This window comes from Sipha flava, unplaced genomic scaffold (genome assembly GCF_003268045.1).
Source record: "Sipha flava isolate LNK unplaced genomic scaffold, YSA_version1 46_pilon_pilon, whole genome shotgun sequence".
NCBI lineage: Eukaryota > Metazoa > Arthropoda > Insecta > Hemiptera > Aphididae > Sipha > Sipha flava.
Window position 1 is genome coordinate 2604516 of NW_020273250.1, and position 16295 is coordinate 2620810.

Sequence of the window (16295 nt, forward strand, 5' to 3'; positions counted from 1 at the left end):
TTGCGTTATTTGTGTGTAGGTGATCCATTTGCGTACTTTTCTCGCCCTGCGTCTTTAATTTTTCAATTACTACAACAAGACCTAAGTAAAAAGGATGTGAAAAAGTAAACATTACATTATTGATAATCGACACTGATAAAAGTGCAAGTTAATTATTCGTTATCAACTTAACAAATTTAACGGTTTTTGCAAATATTGGTGTATGACCTGAATGTATTTATTTCGTTATAGAACTGAAATACTAAATGTATAATGCAAAAACGTTTCATTTTTTTCAAAACCGTTTCATACGAGTAGTCTAAAATAAAAAAATATTACATTAATTTTGAAATTTTTTGGCTGCCCATTCGAAGTTATTCGTGACTTGAAGTTAGGTGTCGACTTATGGGTTAAGAAACGCTGTTCTAGTGTAATAATATGAATACCTTGTGGAAAATGTTTTACTGCCGATTTCAAGCCCACGCGTCTTACGAGTTTCACATGTACATTAGCGTAACAGGAATGAATGATTGCTGATTTCACATGTACCCCAACATGCCTTTAAAACAATCTAAGGGTATATGCGAAGTAACTGTAGCCTCTTAAGCACTCCTATACTAGATAATTTAATTGTGCATATACATTTAATGATGTCTCCTAGCATAAAGGTTTCACTCTAGAATTTCTTACGTTCCTTTTTTTATTGACGAAGTATTTGTTTTTTTTTTTTATCCATAAAATAAAGAAAATATTTGATTTATATACTATCCAGCAACACAGAAACGCGTTATTTTAAAAAATTGAATAAGAATACCTCAAATTTTATTTTTATGAACATTAAGGTTTTTAAAATGTTTTACTTCACACAATATAATTTTACCTTTACCTTTTTATTCGTAAAACATTATTATTTTTCTGTTTTGAGTTATAGATGATAATAAAATATTATCTATTTACTTATATAGTACTTATATACCTATAACTATATCTATATTATCCACTGTATGCATTCCTGGAATCATGCTTTGAGGTTTTGCATAACTCTCTGTAACATTTTCATGGGAATAAAAATAATTACTTCTAGGATTCTTGTCTTTAACTGGAAAAGTATTGTTGAGCGAGTACTGTACACTTTGTTTTTAAAATAGGCCCACAAGAAAAAGTCATACGCTGATAAATCAGGTAACCTTGGGGACCACTGAATGTTACCGAACCATGAGATGACTTGATCACTAAAGAGCTATTGATCTGTCTGGCAGTAAGAGCTGTGGCTCCGTCTTGCTTAAACTACGGATTGTCAAGACCAGGAAGGTTTCTAAATTTTCTATGACAAAAGTTTGAACATGAAAACATATCGAGTTGATGTTACACACTATAACCTTTTGGCTGTATAACGGTCGTTTATATAAATCACGAGGGTTTTCAAGTACCCAATATTATCGGTAATTCGGCTTATTTACTTATCCGTTAACATGAAAATGAGCTTCATCCGATATCAACAGGCTATCAATAAAAGTTTGATTGTCGTTAATTTTTTCTATTATTTTTTCACAAAATCGAAGCTGTGCCATGTAATCCGTTAGTTTCAGTTCTTGCACAATTTTAATTTTATGTGTTTGAAAATGTAAATCATTGTGTAGTATTCAAATGATAGTTGTTCGTCTGAGATTCAATGTTGCTGCTTGTTTTTTTTACAGAACGTCATCGGTTCTTTTCAAACGATGTCCGAACTGCTTCAATGTTCTGAGGGATTCGTTGAGTTCGTTGAGTTCCCGGTAGTTTTTTTGGGAGAGCTAACCCATTTCTTCAAAATCCTCAACCCATGTCTTGATTGTGTTACATGATGGAACATGATCATGACATCCCAAATTGTAATGACATCAAAATGTCTTGCGCGTGGCAGTCAGACTATCACCGTTTTTGTAATATTCCTTCACGGCTTATACGTATTGTGAACCGATTCATTGATCCATTATTCCTAAATGGTAGCTTTCTATGAATATAATAATAATACTATCACCTTTCAAAAAGTTCCGTAGGGCTATAACATTCAAAATTTCCCATTTCTCTGGTCTACTTTATACATGGTAAAGTTGTTATGATTTCAAGTTCGTAAACACTTTAAATGGTGTTTTGTAACTGTCTGTTTATGTATGATTGAGATGAGTGTGAAGAATAAAGAGAAAGGATAAAACTGCTTTTGAAATGTTAACATTTTTTGACACATGGTTTATTAAAATATTGATTTTTTCCTTCAGTCTAAAAATATAATACTCGGAAAAATAAATGAAAATGTTAAAAATATAAAATAGATGGTTTTTAGATTAATTTGTCTACTTTGCATAGCAAAAAAATGATATTTTTTTAAATTTTCTGGAATAATAGAAATACTAAACTATATTTCAGTTATAGTACTCTCATGGTTATATAACTAAATGTAAATTATAGAAAATAAAATAAATATGAAATGATTAGTTTAAATCGATGTAAGTCTAAGTGTATATCATTAAAAATAATTCATAATTGTCAGTAATGCCCCCCCTCCTAAAATACGCCCATGAGTAGTAGTAGTAGTAGTAGTAGTAGTAGTATGTGGTTATGATTGTGATGTAGTTGCTGGTTGTAGTCCTGCCAGGTATAAGATGTTACATTAAAATTATTCATTGATAATAAATGATGACGGCCCGACGGAAAAGCAAAGCAAAGTCATTTCTCCCCCGGGTTCGGCAATTGAGATAAAAAATAAATATAAAAATAAAAAAAGTAGTAGTAGGTAGTGTAATAGTAGTGGAAAGAGAAAAAAACAAAGTGTACTTTGTTAATTATGTATAGGTTTCGTGTGTGTGTGTGTGTGTGTGTGTGTGTGTGTGTGTGTACACGATGTAAGTGCAATGGTATAAATAGCCATTTAATGTCATCGGCACGGTGAATTGCGATCGTGTTTGCATATACGCAGTCATTGTGTTTTATATTACAGCTATTGAAATAATGGAAGAATAGTTATATTTTACTCCGAATGGATTCACGATATCACACTATAGTTTTGCGTAACGCACGTGTTAAATAATTTTGTAATTTTATAATATATATTGACGTCGGTATAGATTGGCCAGTGACATACAAATATCATACCTTTATTCAATTCGTATGCATATGTCATTGTTGTAGTAAATGCATGTGCAACGAAAAATATATACAATACGCCGGCATTACTGAGCAATTCCATTTGCCGATGTTAATGAATAATAAATCCAATGACGCGTCCGAAGTTTGCGGTAAACTGCAGCAGATGTTGGACTTTTCGTCCGTGTGATAATAATAATTGTTTACGATTCATACGACATGATTATTGTAATCGAGTTCTAACCAGTAACCGAGTAAATGATGCACAGGTAAATCTTTACAATATTAATGAAATCCGTTTCGGATACGGACACGCATTGGTGTGCATATTACGTACATGTATCTCGTTTTGAACATACCAAAAAGTGTTACTCAATAAAAAGGAATTCCGTGTCTGTGAGGTCGCCTATATCTGCAGCATTGTCGGACGAATAAAGTTGAAAAATATTTAAGCACTATGGTTTTGCGTTTTAGACCTATCCACGGTGATCGGAATGAAACATTTTCCAAAAAAAAGTATACCAATTTTGTTTCGAAAGAAAGAATTTTACCATTAAAAAAAGCTCAGCTAATACTAAAATCTCTGAATAATGCAACGAATATTGATTTACGAGTTAGTAAAAAGTTAAAAAAAATATACAACAAAAAGTTCACAAAATCAACTTATTGACTTACATCATTGTTAAATACTCGTATAATTTTAAAAATAATTATCAATCTTTTTTAGAAATTAAAATTTATAAAGTTTTCGAAACATAGGTATTTTCAAAGTAAAGTTAATTATGTTTAAATAATGCATTAATAATGTTTTTTCAAGGATAAAATAATGAACATGAATATTATAACTGCATAATAGCGTGTATTATAATATTGAGCTTAACGTAAATAAAAAATAAAAAATGCAAATGTTCAAACGAAAAATTACCCACGAAGGGTTTCCATCCCCACGACAAATTATTACGTCTGCTTTGAATTGAACGAACCGAGATTAAAATATGAATTTATTCTAAAAGATATGCGTTGGTTGAAGAACGTACGGGACCAAAGACACGTTGAGAGATAAAATAGAAATAATTGACAAATACTGTTGCGATATTATATCCGTTACGCTAATCCTAATCTATAAGGATTCTTAATGAGCTAATGAATATGAATATCTGTTCTATTGATTTCACGAAACTTTTGTTTTTTTATTATTAAATTAACACATTAATATATATATAACTATTATTGTTAATTTGGATATTATTTATATCTTTCCGTACTTTTTAAAAAATGTTATTAAATAGTTATAGTTATTTTTATTGGTTATCCTACATACGAACGTTTCACGTTTTTGGACGGTTGAACATTACAAAAAAACCCTTAGTAGGTATATAGTATCTGGTACATTTATTCAATATTTAAAAACCCACTTAACATTTTCAAAAATAATTGCATTTATAATGGTACTATATGCTATTTTTAATGTACATGAATTTAATGTTTAGATACAACCTAATACACCTTTTAATAATTAAATTACTTATGATAGATGTAATTTCTCTTTTTATTTATGTGTACAATCCTGTATAAATGAACGCTTAGTAAAAAATTTATGAAGAATATTATTTCAACAAAACTATTATATAATATTTAAACTAAAATTATAATAAAAACGAATAGTTATACAGTGTATTTAGCTGTATATTAAAATATAAAAATAATTTTTCATCTACGTTGAGTTAAAATGTACTGATATAAAATTATGAACTTTCATTATTTATTTTGAACACAATAGGGAAAATATGCGAAAATATTAATATATTAATAAATTATAGGTGATTGCAGACCAAATAGTCTGATATATAGATTTTTTTTTATTAAAACATTACAATAAGTAAGAAATGAGGAGAAAATATAAATTAAATAAAAAACAAAAGTTTCTTTATTTACATCGAATAACCTTGGATTTCAATTGCACACGAAAATAAATTTTATATATCTATGTATATGTAATGGTATTTTCATGACTGCGAGTAAAATCGGTAAATATTATTAATGTACGTTTTACATGTCAGAAATATTTATAAATATATGTACTTAAGCAGTAAGTTAAAAGTAATTTACTCAATACATTTTTCGATTGATTTATTATTGGGTTTTAAAGAAAAATATTACTATTTTATTTATACGAAAAATTTATACCTGATTGATGATCAAATGTTTTGAAATTTTCACTTTTTCACTTATTCTTTTATTTTTTTATACCGTAATATAATTTATCATTTGTAAATTCGAGAAAACATTTTGTTCTATATTTTATAATTACTTTATACATATTCGATATTTTTTAGTCATTTTTACTTACATATAGATATGAAGTTTCCCATGAGGTAATAATAATATTTACGATATATCATATGTGCTATTAAAGGCTATTAAAATATTCGATTTTTGTTTTATAACGTTTTTATTATTTGTCTAAAAAATAATTAAACTAAATATACTAACTAACTAGATAATAAGACAATATATTGCTCTTAGAAAACAATTTAAACATTTTTATTATCCTAGGACGTACGAGTATTGTATTCAATTATAATGATACAATCTGGTACGTACACATATTTATAATGTAAATAGTAGAAATATATAAATATACATATTGACGTATGTGTAGCTTTGTAATATTTATTTTAAATTATTTTTCGTATTTAATGCGGTACTATATAAAAATATTAAAACTTTTAATAACGTTGTATCCGTACAATAGCTCGCATTCGCGACGTTCGATATTCCCCCTGTTGCCCGTACATAAGTGCACATTATAAATACACACACGGTCGCCTCTACAAAAAATCGTAACTTATTTTGGCTACAATCATTATTACACTATACTGTCCACAGGCTTTCGATTACAGACTACACTATAGTTACATCAGGCGCCACATTGGTTTCAACTTACACTAATAACTCTACTCGTATAATCTGTAATATTAGTACGTACGTGAACGCACATATTGGAACAATATATTCTACATATGCATATTGACAAACCACAGTAGAATCTTATGCAAAGATTTTCAATCGGGTAGATTAGTTTATTTCAAATTGTATACGTGTTGGTGAGTATTAAAAGGGTGTATGCATCAATTTAGATGTACAATAATTATATTGTTACGATTTGATACTAATGTTATTTTTTTTATTCAAAAATAAATAAATGAAAAAAGCATCAATCAACGACGGACAATTCATCTTGCACCTATATAGTGATATTAATTCATAAAGTTTTCACACTTAGTAAGGGGAGCTACTTCTCGTGATTTCTATTTCGTTGTGAATTCGGAGCGCACAGAATATTCGAAAGATTACAAGGCTACCGTAGATCATACAAGTAAAATTCGATTCTTATCTGTACGGACGACAAAACGTATCCACTTGTACGAGTGATAAGATCATGAATTCCTAACGGGTACGCGGTAACCTTCGGTAGTTCCTACAGAATATCGACGATATCGAAACAACTACGGTTTAATATTCTTCAACCGAAAGCGGTAAAATTAATTTTCATTTAACCGGTATTATTTATTATTATTATGTTCGACGATCGAAAATATCGAAAACCTCGGTGGCAAAGCGTGATACGCCGAGGAACAAAATGCGAAACAGCAACAAGGAATCCGAAGTTATGTCTGTGCGTTCAGGTACCGTTATCGTCTGCCGGGCACGTTGGCGCGAAACCTCACGTGTTTATTACGAACGGACATTACGCGCGTTACGCGTTCGACCCACCACCGCCTCCGGGCCCGCGTTGATTACAGCAAATGATGCATTTAACTGCAAGCGTGCAAGATGCATGCACGGTGCACCGGGGGCGGCACGCGCGTCGAGCCCGGCGACCGAAATAGACCGTACCGATTTAACGTCGATTGCCGATCGCGCGAGATCATTCTTTTATCTCCACCTCTAGCCGTCCTCGCGACCGTATATTATTATCATCCGACGACCCATTACGCCTTTTCTTGCTGTTTTTTTTATTTTTTTTTTATCTCGCGTTTTATTTTTCTTCGCTTTTTCTCCGCTCGCCGCACACCGTTTTGCGCTGCACGCGAGGTGTTCGTCTGCTGCGACACATGCCAAACAACGGTGTAACGATTTATTTAATTTTTTCTTTTTCTTCACCCCCTCCCCCCTATCATATCCATCGCTACCGCTTCGTGCCGACGTCAAAAGTCAACGAACGCAAAAATGTTGCCCGAGGTAATATGTATTGCGCACGGCGTGCGTATACATGCGTACTATACGTATGCGGTCCGTTTACGTTATCGTGTATTATATATATTTATCGTATTGTTATTATTTCCTTCATTTTATTTATTTTTTTTTTTTAAACCCGGTATCGAGTAAACAAGTAACACGAACTTTAAACGTTTCGAAATTAATACCCACCGGGGACCGGACCTCGACGAGATATGGATTGACATTACCACCATCGCGAGAGACAATATATATCGGATTGCGTATACGCATATGTTCGTTACGATTAATAATCGTTTTTCCACCAAATATAAACTGCGCTGTTCAGCATAATATTTTACGGATGTAACAACGTGTATACGCGGTGTGATATTTATTATAAAATATCAATTATTATTTACTTTTTTTATCGGTAAAAGAATTTTATTTGATTATGCGAATATTCTTATAAGACTTATCCGTATCGACTGTATTCCTATGAGTCTCATCGCTGTTTAAAAACGCTTTTAGTGTACAATTTTTTTATTCTATGTACAACGCTCAACGATATAATGTAATTATCATTTTATCAGTATTTGATCATTTATTTTTCTGTATTCTGTGTAAAATCATTATTAATATCGAACCGTAGGGTTTTGACATAATTCAATCGCTGTATTCTAAGATAATAATTACATTACTTAAAACTTGATTATAGCTTTTAACTTTTTTTTACATAATTTTATTATCATAGTTAGTAATTGGTTATGGTCGTTCCTTTTGTAAATCATTTTTGAAACATATAAAGCGCATAAAGTATATATAAAGTATAAATATTATTTTGAACGGTGGTCGGTGCGAAAGCTAATCGATAAATCGAAAAATCATAAAAATTAATATTTGAAAATTTTTCCGAATCCATTAAAATCTATCAAGAATAATAACCAACGTGAAATTTGCATACGCACTGAAGAAATTAATAATAATGTCGAATTCGAATCATACATAATATTGTAGATAGCTTTAAACTTTTCAAGTATTGTAATACTAATAACTTCTTCACCAATGCTCGACAAATACTGTAACGAATATGAAAACTAGTTTTCGAATTTATTCGAGCTCTTTCATCAGGTATATTTTATAAAGCATATATGTATATGAACGCAGGATATATGTTGGCTTGCCGTTTATTTTATTCAGATTAATTTCATTGTAATGACTTCTATAATAGCACGGGAACCAATTACAACATGGTTTAAAAATAGAAACGTTTTTTAAGTTGTAATTAAGAACTCGAATATTATTTTCAATTATACGGGTACCCCATTGTATGGACTTCCATTATGAATATAATAATTTATAAGTAATTGAGGCACGACACAGATATTTTTTGATTTAAGTGATATTCCTGTTTGTATGCATGTTAAAAGCCAAATAAATTATTTATAGGGTTTATAAATATATGATAAAATATTCAGATGGTCGCAAATTATAATGTTAAATAATCAACTTGAAGATGTCTTATTTTAATTAAATATAAACAAAAGTTATGCATGTAACAAAAATATGGTATAAGAATCAATGAAAAATTAAAATCACTATAAGAAAAATAAAACATTTAGTCTAATGTCTGAGATGTCACATAAGTACGAAGAGAATCCTGAGAACGGTTATGAAAAATAAATGATGGTACAAGAGAGTTTTTCGTTATTGTTTTAAATTTAAACAGTGAAATAATTTTACTCGAAAAAACCACTTCGAATTACTTATTCAAGATTTAATTTCTATACAAAAAAAAAAAAAAAATAGTAAATATAATAATGATAAAATGATTAATTTTTTTATAAAAACGATTTTTTTAATGTATTTTTTAATTATTAGAAAAATTATAATTTTTCTGTATCACATTTATTTAATTTATAATCGATCAAAATTGTATAATTTCGTAAAGTAAATTGTATATGTGATAATTATCATTAATAGAAATATTTAAATAAAGTCATAAAAAAAATACACATAACATCACTGTGAAACTCCTCATTCCGTTCAAAGTTTAATAATCACTATTAAGGTGCCATCGTAGGTAGATTTTTTTGTCAGAAATCCGCTGTTAGTCATAAAATTTATGTTAAGTATTCGTTACATATTACATTACGGTATATTATATTCAGGTCTTTTTAAATTTATGTCCAATATCTAATAAATACAAAAAGCAATAGAAAAATCAATCGAATAAAAACCAACTAAAATAATAAAAATAATGAGTAAATCAATATTGTGAATACATGCACATTAACGATATTTATATTTGAAGTATACAATATTTTTTAGAACTATTTCAAGTCATGATGAGTGATGAGTATTTAAAAAATACATATTTAATTATTTATGATTTATAATTAATAAATATATACATGATTTTTAATTCAAAAGCTTTATTTTTGATATTCCACAAACTATCAAATTCAATTATAATAGATTTACTACGTTTTTATAGCTCATCATAGCTTATACTTAAATCAACAAAGAAATAACAAGCTATAATGAAAATATTTTTGTGATTTTTCTTGTGAAATTAAATTTATTTCTTAAAACTATTATTTATTCATTATCTAGTATTATTTTCATAATGGCGTGCAAGAAAAATTCTTGAAAGAGATACAATACATAGGTAAATACTTAATAATAAATCCAATTGCTACTGTGGGCTGAAAGCTGGATAAGATAAATATACAAGTAACTAAATTTGTAATTTGTGCTGCTTTGATGAAAATATTCATTTTAGGTTACAATATACATATTACAAAATAAACAATATCATTGTCTTTGTTGGATGATTGATTACCACAGATTTCACTTCATTTTGATCGTTATGGTGTTAAATTAGGTACACGCCTAGAGTATATAGTTTAAGTTTTGTTATTTTTTTAATTAATTTTTTTTTTCATCGAATTTCCAAATAATTATAATATACTACCTATATACTATACATTAATATCACTAAAATATTCGTTTATATTTGAACTGTTAGTCAAACTTCCTGCGGATAACCAATGCAAATTCAAGAATATTTATTTTACAGTTTTTAAAAATATAAACACGAAAAATTTTTCTTATAATCACATACATTATAATTTTATAAGCTTAACATTTTCATTTGATAATAGCCATTTGGATTTTTATTTATTTAAAATTATAATTATTAATTAGATATGAAATGAACGTAACAATAATAAATGTAAATTTTAATTATTACATATGAATAAACTGTGATATTTAAATATTCAAATTACACTTTTCTAGTATATTTAATAAATAAACGTTTATTATGTGTATTCTAATCGATTTAGTAATACTTAAAAGGTATAGTTTTTTTTTTTTTTTTTTTTTTTATTGTGTATAACGTAATTTAAATATATCTAATTAATTAAAAAAATTACCTAGTATTATTTATGTATTATTGTGCTAATATACTTTAGTAAATATTATATAGTGTACGTAAAATGTGTTCTGAAAAATGTACATTTATATGTAATATTCGAAAGAGTAAAATCGCGTGACTTAAAACCATTGAAACTTTTGTAAAATTATCTAATCAAGACCAGAGTGCAATTGGAATGTAATAAAAAGGAACCAACGTATTATTGTGAAAAAAATTATTATGAACATCGAAAATCATGTGTATAAAATAAAATAACTTATATTTTTTCAGCAATGTCAAAACCTAAAAAGTATTACTTAAAATAAATAAATTTCCTATAGATATTTAATTTATTACATTTTTATGTTGTGTCCTAATACGAGAATATGTACTATTTAATATTCTAACTTTGAATAGAACTATGAATAGTTCTCGAAGTTTTAGTTACATTCAACTATACCAAAATCCTAATATGTTATTTTTTTAACTTGTAAGAACTTTAATCCGAATAACATAGCCTTATTAGAAAAAAAAAAAAAAAAATCGGTGAAAAAAACAATGTATTTTTAATTATTGATCGTTTATATAATTTCTAGAAATATATGTTCGGTTTTTACGTAAATTAATTCACTTTGAAATTTTAAACATACTCTATAAAGCTAACTGGTATGGACTTTTCTTTGAATTTGCATATTTTTTGGTGAAGTTGGTGAATGTGTGAAGATAGTCTGTGTTTACTCTACCTTCTTTCAAACTATAAAATTAAAATAAATAAATACTAAACTTGTTTTATTTAACACATAGATGTACACACAATAATAATATTTTATAATATAAATATAAATATATCATAATATAATATAATATAATATTTTATAGGTAATTCGTGAAAAAATTCATTAAAATTAATTCGTATCAGTTTTTTACTTCTAAAGAATATTAAAAATTTTTTCGGTATCGGCTGTAATCAAAAACATAAAATGTCCCGTAGAGATTTATGTATATATTTTAAATGTACAGTAAATATATGTATTTATAAAAAAAAATAGGTGTATAATAAATTTAGTATACATAATATTATATAAGTATGTATTTATTTTTTGTAATCAGTGCAATGAGTAGGATGCAACAATGGACGAATTAATAAATAAATACGTATTTAGGTTCTGGAGTATCAGTGGTTGCAGTATTATTATACTCGTGAGTGTGCAAGGAATTAGGCATAAATAATTTTAATACAATTTTACGTAGGTAAACTGGAATCTCATTTTAATACCAAAAGTGTCAATGTGAATACAATTAAACTTATAGTAAATGTTGGTTCATCATGTTTAGATTAAAAGAAAAATATTTTATTCCATTTACATTTATATGCATTACCAAAAATTTTAAATCTCACTGATGATTCTAGGTACAGTTCAATTAATAAAAATAAATTGTAATTCCATGTGTACAATCAACGCATAATAATTGTTGGAAGAAATATCAAATTGTTCGTATACATGACGATAGCAAAAACTATAACGAACGATAACTTTTTTAGACTACTTATTTTTATCAAAAAATATTAATACATTAATAATATTTATCGAAGACAATAAATATATTTATTATTAAAGCAAATCTAATAATTTAATTAATTTTAACGTATTACGTATGAATTTAATGAGTTTAAATATTTTTATACTCTTTATTTAAATCTAACCTGAATTTTATTTGCTGATGCTATCTGTTTACATCGTTTATACAATTTATTCTTAATCATTTCTAACTATATATTAATTGTTCTCATAACTGATTTTGAACGCTTAATCAAGTTTTAGTGCGATGAATGTGATATCTATAATAATTACGTAGATCACATACGTGTGGATATTCAAATCGAAATTATTAAACACATTTTAGAATCTCAGAATTGAGCTGTATTCTATGCAGTTGAGTATGATTTCGAATACATAACGTTACACTAAATGTATGGATTAAATATTCTACGTAAATAGTTGTTAGTCAAATTAAAAGCCTTTATAATGGAAAAGTTTTTAAACAAATAATACTATACCAGAGAATACTTTGAAGGCCTTCAGTGTATTCGAGTGTAGCATAAAAAATAAATAAAACTGACCTAACTCAACAGAAACATCGCTTGCATGACAATATATAAATAACATGTTTCGAATTTTTTTTTAAACGTTTCTAAGTTTATTTTTTAACGTTAATATACAATGGAAAATGTATTATATATATATACACACACACTATTTAACGAAAATATTACTTTGGTATTCATTTTATTAAAACAAAATAAAGATTCTTTACTGATATAATAAAGTCTTCTAAAAAACATTTTGACATTATAATACTGAAATAATAGAATACAGTGAAGATATAATAAATTAGGTACTTGGAAACTTCATAATTTTGAAAAAAATAAAACAAATTTAAACTTCTCTCGATAGCATAGATTAAACTTATTTTCTAGTAGACTACTACTAAATTTCATAATCTGTGAAATAATAATTGCATTAATATGCGTATTGAGTAAATTTGAATGAAAATGATTTAATTAAATTTCACAATAAATTATTCGTATTATAGATCATCGAAAAAGTAAAACATTACGCATTCCGATATCATAGAACCTAATTAATAATTATTTTAAAATAAGTCATGACGATATAAATTAAATGCATATGTACTTACTGATCATTTTTCCTTATTTTATAGCGAAATAAATTACTGATCAAGATATATTTCTATAAAATTTGAATTACAGCGGAAAAATATTATGAAATATTCACTAGCCAAACTCTTCTCAACCGGTTTATATCACTAACTAACAGAAAACAGGATAATCTGCTTTTTTTTTTAACAATTCAAAATAAACATACAGTCGATAAAATTTTATATTATATTTTTTTATCAATTTTGGGGCAAAGTTTCATCAAGTTTTCCCTCTGTTATAACTGGATACCTTTTATTTATATACATAAAAGACCGCCGATAGACCCAATCATTTATCAAACATTTACTTTCTTTGACATTTTCGCGTTCAAATGTGAAGCGATATGTTAATCAACGGTAAAAAGGAAATGGCTATAGTTATGAGTAAATATTAACTATTAACAATGCCAGCGGAACGATTGTCGCATCGCACACATAAGTTAGGTGTATTCTAACGACCCATGGTTATTGAATACTATCATAGACGTATTAAAAAAATAAAAATAAAAATAAAATATCGCTTGGACAGTAAATAATTACGAAAATCATTCTTAGCGGACCATTTAACCATTTTAATATAATAGATCTTCAGTTGTCGTACAGGAGGAACCTACACAAAGTACATTTATCTATATATAAAAATATTGTACAGGTAAAAATCGATTTTGAAAAATAATTCCATTCAGCCCACAGTGAAGAAAAAAAAAAAAGAAAAAAAAATGTAATAAATTGTAATAAATACCTTCATTATAGTGTTCGAGGTAAATGGTTTTGTGCAAGAAAAAAAATTATAAAACAATATATAAGAACAAACACTCGGCGCGCGCACACACAAATTCACATACACACAAGAAAACAAAAATTGACGTACAGAAAAAGAATAAAAAACAAAAGAAACAAAGTACAAAAAAATTAATAAATATATATATTATATGTAGAGGTACGTACTGCAGAGTGGGTTGCGTCTATGATATTATATACGAATTGTTATTTTATCATGTACACGCGTACCGAGTACGAGAGAGATACGCGACCGTTTTATATTGCGATAGGACGTGTTCGCGATTACGAGGGAAAACGGTGGAATCGAAGTAACGGCAAAACAGAGAGAAAGAGAGCGATAGAAAAATCTCGAAACGAATTCGCGACGACCGTTTCTGTTTCGGATCGGACTTTTCTCCGTCCGTATCTGTAACCTAACGAAACGTCGCGTGGTCCGCGCGGCACGGCGAGTTTAACGCGTGCATGTGCGCGCAATATTGTTACTGTTATGTCGGGCTTGGAAATAAATCGCGAGACGTGTTGTTGAACTGACGAAATCCGCGAGTTGCCGGTGAGACGAGAGGAGAGAAAAAAAAAAATAAACAGAAATAAAATAAATTATCCGGTGCGCGCGAAACGTGCGACGGGAGTGCGATGAAATTCAGGATCGGACATGTGACACGGACCAACGCACGGAGGACTGAAGTGAAAATTGTTGCGCGCGGCGGACGCGGCGGCTGCGGCGGTGACGGCGGCGATACAATTCCGGTGCGAAAAAAAATCGCCCCTCCCCGCTCCCACCACGGACGGCGACCGTCACGACCACCATCGCCGCGGCCCGTCGTCACCGTGCGGATACCGATGTCGAGAGCGGGGCGACGGCGGCGGTGGTGACAAAATGCGGGTGATGGCGACGGGTAGGGGACGGTAACGGCGGCGGCCGCAGGTATATACCGTAACGATATTTTTTTTATATACGCGCGCGTATCGCACGTACACATGTTCGTAAATTAAGATACTGTGTACCGTGTAATACCGTGGTCGTGTAGAACATATGGTGTATGCAAATACGGTGTGTCTTAACCCGTTCGCGCGCCGAGCGGACACCGCCGAGCATAGAAAATTATTGTTGGCGCTGACCGTTACCGTCGAATATGATTCTATGCGACGCACGCGAAACGCGCGTTGTTTCCTATGCTCGCTGTCCGGTACGGGAGACAAAGGAGAGGATGGTGCGAGCCGTGCGGCATCGACAACAACGTGACCGCGGTATTTGCATGTTTCCTGCAGGTATCCCGCTGAAACTACCCACCTCTGGCAGCGTCTGGATGCGGTGTCGACGGATGCGGTGGCTTCGGCGAAGTCGTCGGCGTCGATCCGTAGACGCCGAAGACGGATAATAATTATTATCGTCGTCGTTTCCTGGACGTTTGTTAACATGCGGTTGCTGATGGCGGCGGCAAGTGTGGACAGTGTGCGAGCGTGAAAGGGTGGTTAAGAAAGTATCTTCTTCCTCTTTCTTAACCAAAGGGGAGATCGAGAGTGAGAGCGATGGAGGGTTGAGATAGAGTGAGAGCGAAAGAAGAAAGAGATAGAGTGAGAAAGAGTATGTGTGAGAGAGAGAGGGGTTAGAGAGAGAGGAGTCGGAGAGAGCGAGAGAGATTGGTCGGTGCCGGTTCACGCGCTGTACCACGGGGACGGCGAATGAGACACGACCCGAACGTAAGACGTGTTGCCATGCGGAACGTTGACGGGACACTATTACGTGTAGTAGTAGTACTATTATGTACGCGCGCGTGTGATGTCTGCCGTCCGTCCCGCCGGCGGTTGAGACGTCACGTCTTCGCGCCGAGAGAACGTTGATGCCGCCGAAGCCGAACACTGACGTCACCGTTGCGGGGGGACATCCGATCGATCGGACCCGGTTGTACGTCACCGGTACTGCCGCTCCGGCTTTCTAACGGCCCGATGGCACGTCACCGTTTTCCTACCCTATTCCAGCCCCAATACTTTCCCTTTGTGCGGAGGGGCGGTTATTATGTGTGCGTATGTCTACGTAAAAAACATT

At 30.5% G+C, this 16295-nt stretch overlaps 1 protein-coding gene across 3 annotated transcripts in view; it reads right to left on the reverse strand.

Annotated features, from left to right (window-relative positions):
- LOC112689777 (probable nuclear hormone receptor HR38) overlaps window positions 1-15610 on the reverse strand; it is a 60298-nt gene extending 44688 nt beyond the window's left edge. The window contains exon 1 of one of the 3 annotated variants that reach the window (XM_025563626.1): window positions 15540-15610. The gene's annotated coding sequence lies outside the window, so the exon portion shown is untranslated. Of the gene's footprint in view, window positions 1-14207; window positions 14317-14413; window positions 14944-15539 lie in introns of those variants that run through there. The other 2 variants (XM_025563625.1, XM_025563624.1) reach the window with 2 other exon arrangements.
- Between the last annotated feature and the right edge of the window lie 685 nt (window positions 15611-16295).